Below are 11,203 nucleotides of genomic sequence, written 5' to 3'. Positions count from 1 at the left end.
CCACATTTTGCATTCATGCTAAAAGAATCTTGGCCATCTATCCAAAGAGCATGAGAACTGGCCCAGAGGAATAATAGCAGAAGACAGCCAAGAGAAAAATACTTAATGCATAATTTAAAACCCAATTTAGTGTTTGTCTTTGGAAGCCTTAATTTATATGAAGAACTTCATTAGTTTTTTCCTAGAATGGACAGGTATACATACCCAATTTTAACAAATCATCTGTTGGAAGCAAACCAAAAAATTGCCATGTGTGTTTGGACACACAAGACCCAAAAGATGTCAGAATTCAACTACAGATGGATATTATTTTAAAGCAGTCAAGTACTTTGACAATAAAACAGTTTCCCATAGTAGAAATAAACATTTTATCTTCATGGATAGGGTCTAGTGAAATAAACTCAAGGTTTAACTCTAGCACACTTTAAACCAAATTGAGACAATCTTGGTTTCTATATACATTACAGCATTAGTGTGCAGTGTTTTGGCTGTTGGTGGATGCTTAATCTCTGAACATTGAGATTATTTAAATGCCATCTCATGCATCATATCCTTGGGACAGTTGTGCAACTGAATCCCTTACAGATGTTCAATATACATGGAGAAGCAGGACTGTGGAAACCAAATCTACCACTCATCTATTTATGTTTGTCAGAAGGTCCACAGAGAGATTTCTTTTTATTGGTTTTTATTGTGAAAATATAGAAATACAATTCTGCGTTTTTCGGTTCCGTGGTGTTAAATTATTTACATATTATTTACATAGTATTGTATCTTTGCTTATATATGGTTTGGGTATTATTACAAGTAATTATATACAGTTATATACATGTTATTTATTTGTTATTTACATAGATTGCAACCTTAGTTCAGTAATGTACATGGTAATAGTTAACTCTTTATGATCATTATTAGTTAACCTTAATACTTCTCAAATTTCACTTTTTATTTCTTTTCTCTATCCACTCGTATCACAGCTCCCACACATTATAATACTCCAAGTTCTCTCTTTCGTTAAGTTCTAATGTTAGCTTATTCATTTCAGCGCACTCTAATATTTTCCTGATTACTTGTTCTTCGGGTGGTGGTTTTTTCTCCTTCCAATACTGAGCGTAGGTTATTCTTGCCGCTGTCGTTATATGAATGAGTAGGTACTTCTTCTTTTTTTCGTATTCTGTTTTCAGGATTCCCAGGAGAAAGATCTTCGGTTCAAAATCAATATTTTCTTTTATTATTTCCATAAGCCATTTCCAAATCATTTTCCAATTTTTTTTCACTTGGGGGCAGGTCCACCAGCAATGATAGAAGGTGCCTTGGTGATGGCCACATTTCCAACAATTGGGACTCATATTGGGATATATTTTAGCTATCCTGGCCGGGGCTAGGTGCCACCTGTACAACATCTTATATTGATTTTCCTTATAAGTCACCGCCCTAGTCATTTTAAGGTTGCTATTCCAAATTGTGTCCCATTCATTTAAATTTATACTTTGTCCGATGTTTTTGGCCCATGCTATCATCTGTTCCTTAACCACCTCTTCCATCATATCGTATTCCAGCAAGTAGTTGTATAATTTCACTAATATTTTGTTGTCTGTTCCCATCCATATCTTATCGAATCCGTTAATACCTATCTCAATGCCAAACTCCTCCTTGTCCTTTTTGTATCGGGACTTTATTTGTGCATACGGCCACCAATCAATGAGGTCCACAGAGAGATTTTTGTGTGTGTCATGAACACCATTCATTTAGGTCTGCTTCACTTAGAATACAATGGAATGGAATGAAATTGGCAAATGAATTTGAAGATTCTTCGTTGGCAGAAACAGTAGATGAGCTTCAGAAGAGCTTAAAAAATGGTTGCAGAAGGATGGGAGAGGTGAATTTTGGAGGTCAATATTTTTGGTGGGCATGGAAAGGATGCTAATGGGAAAGGCCTGTGTTGTGCTTGAGGATTTATTGGGTCCTTGGAGGAATTCTCTTTGTTTTTAATCAGGTTCTATTTAGAGTTGACTCTACAGGTTTTGTTTTCTTCCATAAAACGGTTGAAAACATGTCTCCAATTTTGGGGACTGTGGTTGGAGATAGTCCTGAGGTTGCAGAGAAGATTTTGTGAGCCCATATGCAGTCCTGGCTTTCAGACTGCTTTTCTTTGAAATAGGATATTTCTGCAAGAAATTTAATTTTAATTTTACCTATATCTGACATGTTGCATCCATATGTCATCACATATGAACCACTTTCTAGAAAACGGCAACTATGAAATGCCACTGGACAACCCTACAGTCTGAACAGGTTCTAACTCTGACAACATAATTAACTATCTAGATGAAGTCTTGCTTTATGTTCTTTATCTGTAAAGAAATTGAAATTTACTAGTAGAAAAACTAATATCAATCTCCCTTGATTTCTGGAGTCTATGGAAGTATATACATATAGTAGGGTTTTTTCCTAAAAGGAAGAGAGTGGTTTACCATTTCCTTCTTCTAGGGAGCTTTGTTTGATTTCCCAGTCCAATCCAGTGATGTGATGGAATATCTACAGACTTTGGAACACAAAGGAGGGACTATAACCATAACAGGAGGAAGCAGGGGCATTATATAAAGGTTTTTCTGAACTGGTGGAGAGGGGAACATGAGAAAGAAACTCACAGACTTTTAATTCCACTAGGTAAATAATTTCTCTGGTAGGCTTTCAAAATTCTCTTACCTTACCTGCTGAAGAGCTTTCCAGAAATTGAAGTGGTTCTTGTTTCCTGAGTTAGCCTGCTTAGAGGCTTAAACTTTCTTTCTTCAACTTGGTGGCAGATGGGTAAAAAATGCTAGTACTAGGTAAGAATTATGGGGGTTAGTTCTATTTTATTTGGAGAGCATTACAATGGGCAATTTGGATGCACAGATACAGCAATAGCACTTAGACTTATATATCATTTCACAGTGCTTTACATCCCTCTCTAAGTGGTTTATAGAGTCACCATATTGCCCCCAACAATCTGGGTCCTCATTTTACCTGACCTCAGAAGGATGGAAGGCTGAGTCAACCTTGAGCCAGTGAGAACTGAACTGCTGAACTATTGGCAGCCGGCAGTCAGCAGAAGTAGCGCAATATTGCATTCTAACCACTGCACCACCACGGCAGCAAATAATGTTCATGTAAGTATTCCCAACAAATGTCAATATGACAAGTGTGCAGATATCAGGTGCAAGTACGTAAATCACTGGCAGGTTTTGTGGTGTCATAAAGTACATTTTGCCACTTGACAACTCTTCCCCATAGATGCCCATGGAGGCTGGAAAAAAAATTAAAGAATAAACTTTAAAAAGTTTCATTAATGGGTTTTATTAATTAATTAATTAATTAATTAATTAATTAATTAATTAATGGGTACAATGAAATAAAATACTTAAAAAGCAATAAATTATCTGCAATCAATTATTTTGTATCTTGAATAATGTTTGTCCTTAAATTGTCATGATTTTCCCCTCACTAGTGTGTACAAAATGTAATGGACATTATTCACAGAAAAACCCAAAGTTTGAATAATATGAACATTGTGCAGTCAGAATGCATTGAGGACATTCTCTGGAATGTCCCCTGTATTCACAGTCAAACCAAGAGCCGAGCCCTTGTAGATGGGCCATTTAGAAGGGTGAAGTGACCTACATCAGGCCACAGCTTAAGGGATGAGGAAAGATGAACTATTGTGACCATCTAATTTTTAGAGGATTGTCTTATGTTTCAGAGCACCATCTGCACTTCAAATTATTGTGATTACTTCTACATGTCATAGATAAAGTTGCAAATATTATGCAAGTGTAATTTCAGCCCCTAGTCTAGGGTTTGAGGTTTAGATCGCTTTCTTGGAATTTCATGATGTTCCCATGACTTTATATAGTAAGGATCTCCCAAGAGCTGAATACAACTACTGAATGCTTTCTTGCCAACAATGTGAAAGAAAATTGATTATTGTCAATTTGTTATTTTGGAATATTTTTTTTAATTTCCCAAGGATTCACTAATAGTTTCTCATCCAACTACTAATCAGATCCAGTCTTGTTTGGCCTTTTGGGAAGCAACCAAAGCAAGCTAGTTGTTGCCACCAGCTACGACTTTGACTCTGACCAAAGTTCAAATGACATTTGGCTAATGGATCATATCTTTATTCACCACGCTGTTAATAAACAATAATCATATACAAATTTATTTGGAAATAACTATCTGAGCATGGTTATATTTTGATAGTATTGCCACAGTCTTATATGATTGCATGTTTATTGTCCTTCCCTTTAAGAAGCCACTTTGTACTAATTGTACCAATATCCAAAAGCTTGATTTAGAGCACAAGCTGGATACAGAGCAATGGGACAACACATCCATCTCTCTGTCTCACACAAATTCAATACAATATATACAAATCCACTACAGCTGTAATTTAATGCTTAAAAAATTGCAGGCAGTTTGTATAAATGCCCCTGATTCCTGGCAGCTTCTCAAGTCAGCTGTGATCTCCAAGCATAATAAATGCCTTGGTTCAGATTTGTCTTTCACTGCATGTCGGGTTTGTCTGCAGCTCATTAAAATGCTGAAGGCTTTGCCCAAAGTCCAGATGTGTTTTAAATGTAACTCTGCAAGTTCTAACTGAATGTCCTGAAGGATCTATCCTGTCTTTACTAGTTTACTAGTTTCTATTTCACCACCAAGCACCATGTGATAAAATCACTACAGCCAGCAATAATTATTTTGGAGGAGGAAGTAACAACCAGCAACTCAAGTTCATTGCATTTTTTTAAAATAAGCATTTGATGTTATGCAATCTGAAAACCAAAATCTGGAAAAGAATATCCTGACCCAGCATAGCTAAGTGCAGTAGATATATTAAGCCAGAATTTTAAGTCTTTTGGAAAATCAAGTCATCGTTGCAGAGAAGGGATGGAAATGATTTTGCAATGGGGAAACAATATGCAAGAGGAATATACTTAACTCTTTGCTCCACTTTCTGAAGTAGAAATGACCCTATTCAATCAGATTTATTCAAGCTTCATTTGGAGCTGGCAAAATTCCTCAAATCACAGTCATTGAATTTCTCACAGTGATTCTGTCAAAGCAATTGAGTTGACAAGTTTCAGCAAATCATCACTTTCACCCATTGCTTTAAAGACTCTCTTAAAGTTCTTTGTTACTTCAGTGAAGTAAAATTTACTCTATCCCTCGAATTTTGGCAAGCTTTCATTTACATCTATTCTTCAGGAAATTTAACACAATAACCCTTTGGAATTAGGTTTTTTTCCAACGTCCCTTTCATATTCTTCATGCAAATGGGAAAGAAGCGTGTCTTGAGGTGAAAGACCTATGAAGACTGAAGTCCTACCACAGTGGGAACCCTGAACATTCAAACAAACATACCACCATTTGTGCTGCTGAAAGTGCAATTGTAGTTTCAGAATACAATATTCTGCTCAAAGTACAGTTATCATGTGCAATAGTCATGAAAGGGTCAGTGCACCTGACATTATGCCAGTGCATTATGCAGTCAGTTCAATAGTATCAGCTAAAATTAATTTAAATTGTAATTCAACCAATCTCACTATAATGTATAGTTAACAGAAGTGGGCAGATACTGGGAACCTTTAGGGATCAGATACACAATCTTATATTCCATGCACTGGAGACATTAGGGCATAGGTATTAGATATCTGCCTTGCAAACTAAGTGGAGAAATCCCCTTTTCAAAGCAATCCTCCCCATTCCCTACCCAGTTATTTAGTGCTATGTCTGCAAAAGGAAACCAGGAAACTGATTTTAGATAAAAAGGAAAGTAAAGCTAAAATGTTCTAATTTATAGATAAGTAAATGAGTTCCTGTGGATTTTACTCCACTAGTTATAGGGGTCATCTCTATTTCAAGGCCATGGAGCCAGCACTGTTCAAAGATTTTTCTGTGGTCATGTGGCCAGCACAATATCATGGAGCACTGTTACCTTACCACCAAAGTGATACCTATTTATCTACTTGAATTTGCATGCTTTCAAACTGCTAGGATAGCAGGAACTGGGGTGAGGACGGGAGCTCACCCCGTCGAGTGGCATTTGGGTCTTGAACCTGGGCTGCTGGCTTTCCAACCGACAAGCTCAGCAAGTTGAACCACTGAGCCACCACTCCACCCCTAATGGATGCATAAGAAGCCCACTTTGTCAACCAAGTCAGATGCATAGTGTCTCCTTATGGGTGGTCCAAAAAGTTCTGTACAACATAGTGCTTTTTGGAGCTATGTTGTAGAAATGCCCTTATTCCCATATCTATACTGATTTTGCATTCTCTCTAAAGATTAACAGAGTCATTACTATACATTTCACACTATGGAAGAATCTTCAAATGTGGATTTTTCATCTGAATATCCTTCTCTTTTCCTTCTAGTATTTACTCAGGATATATGATGATCCCCAGTTCCTCAGCTATTCAGCTAAGTTTACCACTAACTCAAGGTTATTTTGAAATTGTTATTCAATTTTATACAGCTTACAAATCACAAGAAATTTCTTTTTGCCCTTTTAAATATTTTCCTTTTCTTTTTTGTGATTATTCATATATCTCTTCAAAGGAAATAGAACAACGCAAAATATACACCAGAGTTTCCCTGAAATTAATGAAATTTAGAGAATACATAGGACTCTGCATGATATAATACCATAAACTAATATAAGAGATATGGACTGCAGAACTCAGGATAACTATCCTATGAGATTGGAGGATAAAATTGGTTTTTTAATATCTCATCACTGCCAACTAGTGGCTGTCTGGAGTTTAGCAGCTCAGATTAACTTCAGTTAATTTATCCTATCACTATAAAAGGCTTTTGCCATGCCTACTTTTATGCCATTTTGGACAGAAAATAATGTATTTATTTTATATAGTTTTGCGACATTACTATGTAAATATCACAAATTGACAAATGTTATTAAAATAAGGAAAGAAATTTTACAAAATAAATTGACAAAATAATAGGGTTGATACAAACATATTTTGCATTATTTTGACACAGATGGGATCAGGAAAGAACAATATTAATCCTCTTCTGATCAAATCATTCTTTAATATGATTAATCATAATTTATTTTTAGACTTATTCTGTGGGTTGAATAAGAAACTTGATATCACATGAGTAGATTTTTTACATTCAGAAATAGCAGGAAATGTTGTTATTTAGATTTATATTCCATCTTTCATTCATGAGCTCAGGGCAGTCATTCCATTCTCCTGTTTATAATTTCAACAGGTTTGTGAAGTAGAAGGGTTGAGACAGTGTGAGTGACCCAAAGTCACCTTTTGTCCTATTGAGGGACTGATGTGAAAGCCCCAGCAGATGTGCTTTCAGCTTCCATTGGGCTCCAACTTCATCTTATTTCCCTTTTTAAAAATCCACACACAGGTGCTGAGATTGCACTTCATGATGAACTCTTTGATCACAGAAAGTGAAAATCATGTACCAAGCAGTTGCAGGCTTGAGAAAGGCTAATGAAGTCAAGCTGAATACTGGAAGGATACAGGAACTGTAGACTGATCATTCCCAGACCCAAGATCTGTTTGACAGAACAATTCAACTATTGTCTTAGATCTATTTTGACATAAGAGCCCCAGATGGCTTGTTTGACATAGAGAGCCTTTGGTGTCTAGAGGTTTTAATTGATACAAAATGAGGCATCTACGGTACCGATTGGAGTGCCATACTGTAAATGCATCATGTCTACAGTATACTGTATAATGAAAAATACAAGCTGCTTACCAGCTGTTTGGGGGGAGGGGGATCTGAAATGTTGATTTTTTTTTAATGTTTAAAATAACAAAAATAACAGCAACAACCAATCCACCATGGGATGCCTCCTTGCTGTGATGGTGAGGTTTATTGCTCTCAGTCATGCTAAGGGGTATGCTGGTGGTACTGTAGACACTGATATGGTTTCTCAGACAAATCTTAGCCAAAGGAGCAGAACAAAGTGTATCCCCATTACCATTCTGAATGGTGAAAACTAGTAAACAAATTTCCCTGAATTGGCCATTCCCTGGAGCAACAAGGACTGTGTATGATACTGTAACTCCAGAGCATTAGGTGACATCTGGGTTCAGTTTTCTTCTGCTAGGTAACCAGGACAAAGAACTCCAAAATGACTGGAAGAAAATCACACACACACACACACACACACACACACACACACACACACACACACACAGAATGAAAATCAAGAAATTCAGAACCATGGAGTTTGGTCAAACATCTATAAACTTTACATTTATATGATAATTTCCATGAAATATTGCAACAAGGAGAAACAAATTATTGGCTCATTACAAGCTAACTTTTTGACAATGGGAGAGAAATCAAAAGAAAAAGCAAGCATGTAAAACAAGTTAGAAAAGTTTTAAATTTGAAATTGAATGGCATTAATGTAATACAATCAAAGTTACTAATATAGTACTTGGGCAGTCCATGTAATATACTATAAAGCAGGTATTATTGACTAGGCACAAGCTGAATTAGAATGCAACAAGAAATGAAGAATTAGGTATATAATACACACACACACACACACACACACACACACACACACACATATATATATAAATGTGTCTTTGGTTATTTGGGTTTTCCCCTGCGTAGAATTGGAAGTGTCTTGGCGACGTTTCGACGAAGTCTCATTCGTCATCTTCAGGCTGGTGTTTTCGGCTTCGTGCTTCTAGGAGCAATGTGTGATCGCAGCTGTTTCTTCCTTTTAACTGCCAGTGGGGGTGTGAACTGATTGGGTGGGAGCTTGGCTGTGTTAAGATTGGGTGGAGGTGTGTTCTGATTGGTTGGGGGCTTGGCTGTGCTCTGATTGGATGGGGGTTTGGCACCACAGACAGAATCAGCAAGATCCTCCACAAACACAACATCAAGACAGCATTCTGCACAAACCGAAAAATATCCACCATCCTAAGAAACCCCAAAGACAAAATTGAGTTAGAAATCCCATGCACCGCCTGCCCCACCACATACATCGGACAAACCAACAGACGAATAAGTGCACGCATTGAAGAACACAAGAACTCAGTCAGAAAGGAGGAGCCAACTTCTTCCCTGGTCCAGCACCTTAGAGCCACGGGACATAAAATTGACTTTAAAAAGACCAGAACTATCGCCAAAACTGAACACTTTAACAACAGAATAATCAGACAAGCCATCGAGATAGAAAAACGCCCACACAGCATGAATAAACGTGATGATACCTCCCGCCTACCAGCCATTTGGAAACCCACCCTTATTGACAAACGAGTCCCTAACACTAAGAATGACACCAGACCCACACTCACGAAAGCCACACAGGATATCACCACCACACATCTACGCAAAAAACAAACCCAAATCCACACCGATGAGGCACGACCACAAACCAGAAGCCAGACCACAGCTGCATCATTAGCCACTTTAAACCCCTCCAATCCATACATGAAGCAAACTGACACCCACCATGAAGATGTGGCACGACCAAGAACGTGAAGCCAAACAACAGCAACGCAGCTCACCAGCTCAAATCCCCCTGCAACTCAGACTAACCCAAGCACAACCAAGCCCCTACCTAAACAGAACATACCCCCATCCAATCAGAGCACAGCCAAGCCCCCAACCAATCAGAGCACACCTCCACCCAATCAGAACACAGCCAAGCTCCCACCCAATCAGTTCACATCCCCACTGGCAGTTAAAAAGAAGAAACAGCTCCGATCACACATTACTCCTAGAAGCACGAAGCCGAAAACACCAGCCTGAAGATGATGAATGAGACTTCGTCGAAACGTCGCCCAGACACTTCCAATTCTATGCAGGAGAAAACCTGTATATAACAAAACATGGCATTGGCTTTAGACTGGATCCATGAAGAAGAAAAAGAAGGATTAATCTTGTAGAATAAGAATCAGCTTGCCATAAATTGAGGAAAAATAAACCTTGAGAACAACAGCAAATGCAGCTTATGAAAAAAGTTGTTCATCTTCTAATAAAGAGTTACAGCAAAATTATCCAATTGGATTTTACTAATAGATGTTCTCAGTGGTTAAAGATGCCGAGCTTTTCGGCTTGAAAGCTGGCAGCCCAGGTTCATGACCTGAGCGTCACACAATGGAATGAGCTCTGTTACTTGCCCAAGCTCCTGCCAACCTAGCAGTTTGAAAGCATGCAAATGCGAGTAGATAAATAGGTACCACTTTGGTGGGAAAGTAACAGTGTTTCATGTGGCTCAGCTAATAGTCATGCTGGCAACAGGACCATAGAACAGAAGCATCTTCAAACAGTGCTGGCTTCCTTGGCTAGGAAGCGGATATGAGCACTGCCCTCTAGATTCGGATATGACTGGAAAAGGGAAACCTTTAATTTTACCTTTAATAGATATGTCATTATCAAAGTTCAGGAACAGAAGACACTGACAAGAAAGAAATACATCCAAACACAAAGCAAATCTCTCAACAGTTGTTTTCCAGCAAAGAGGCCAAGAGCCGTTGCTGGTCTTTTAAGCCTTATGGGAGGGGCCAATCATCTCATGGCCCTACTCCCAAGTCATCCTCTCTGCTTTAGTTGCTCCTGCCTTCTGGCAGCTCTTCTCATACGTGCACTAGGAACAGGCTCCTCCTGTTCCTCTGCCTCTCTACTGTCAGCCTCTGGAGGCTCCAAAGTCCATGCATCACTCCCCAATGGCCCTGGCCCCATCTCTGCCTCCGACGCAGAGCCCTCATCCGGGCCTTCCCCAGCATCCATGACTGGCCCATGTTCTTCCTCAGCCTCATCACTGTCCGACTCCACTGCCAGTTCCGCAGGCTGTTGGTGGACCACAACAAGATCTCTACACAGTCTTCCAGATATACACACCCTTTTCTGACCATTTGCTGAACTGCCAGACTGAGGTGACAGCCTCTACTTCATCCTCAACATATTTGTTATACAAATAGACAAAGCAATTAACTGCACATTTACCTAACAGGAAATCCTATTGAAAACCATGGGGCAAGAAACATTGCATAGGATAGGACTGCCAGAAAGAACTCTGACTACATATTAAAGAATGAGATGGAAGCAATTTTATTCTAGAGCACCAGCTTAACTGTTCATTTTGCTGAGGTCAGAGTCAAAAAGTATATAGCTCTCTTCTTTCCCACGATGTTCAAAGGCTTTATCCCCGGAT

The sequence above is a fragment of the Pituophis catenifer genome, unplaced genomic scaffold (assembly GCF_029215685.1).
Source record: "Pituophis catenifer annectens isolate HBS135680 unplaced genomic scaffold, rPitCat1.0.hap2 SCAF_1, whole genome shotgun sequence".
Classification (NCBI taxonomy): Eukaryota; Metazoa; Chordata; class Lepidosauria; order Squamata; family Colubridae; genus Pituophis; species Pituophis catenifer.
The sequence above is the reverse complement of the archived record's forward strand: the minus strand, read 5'-3'. Positions refer to the sequence as shown.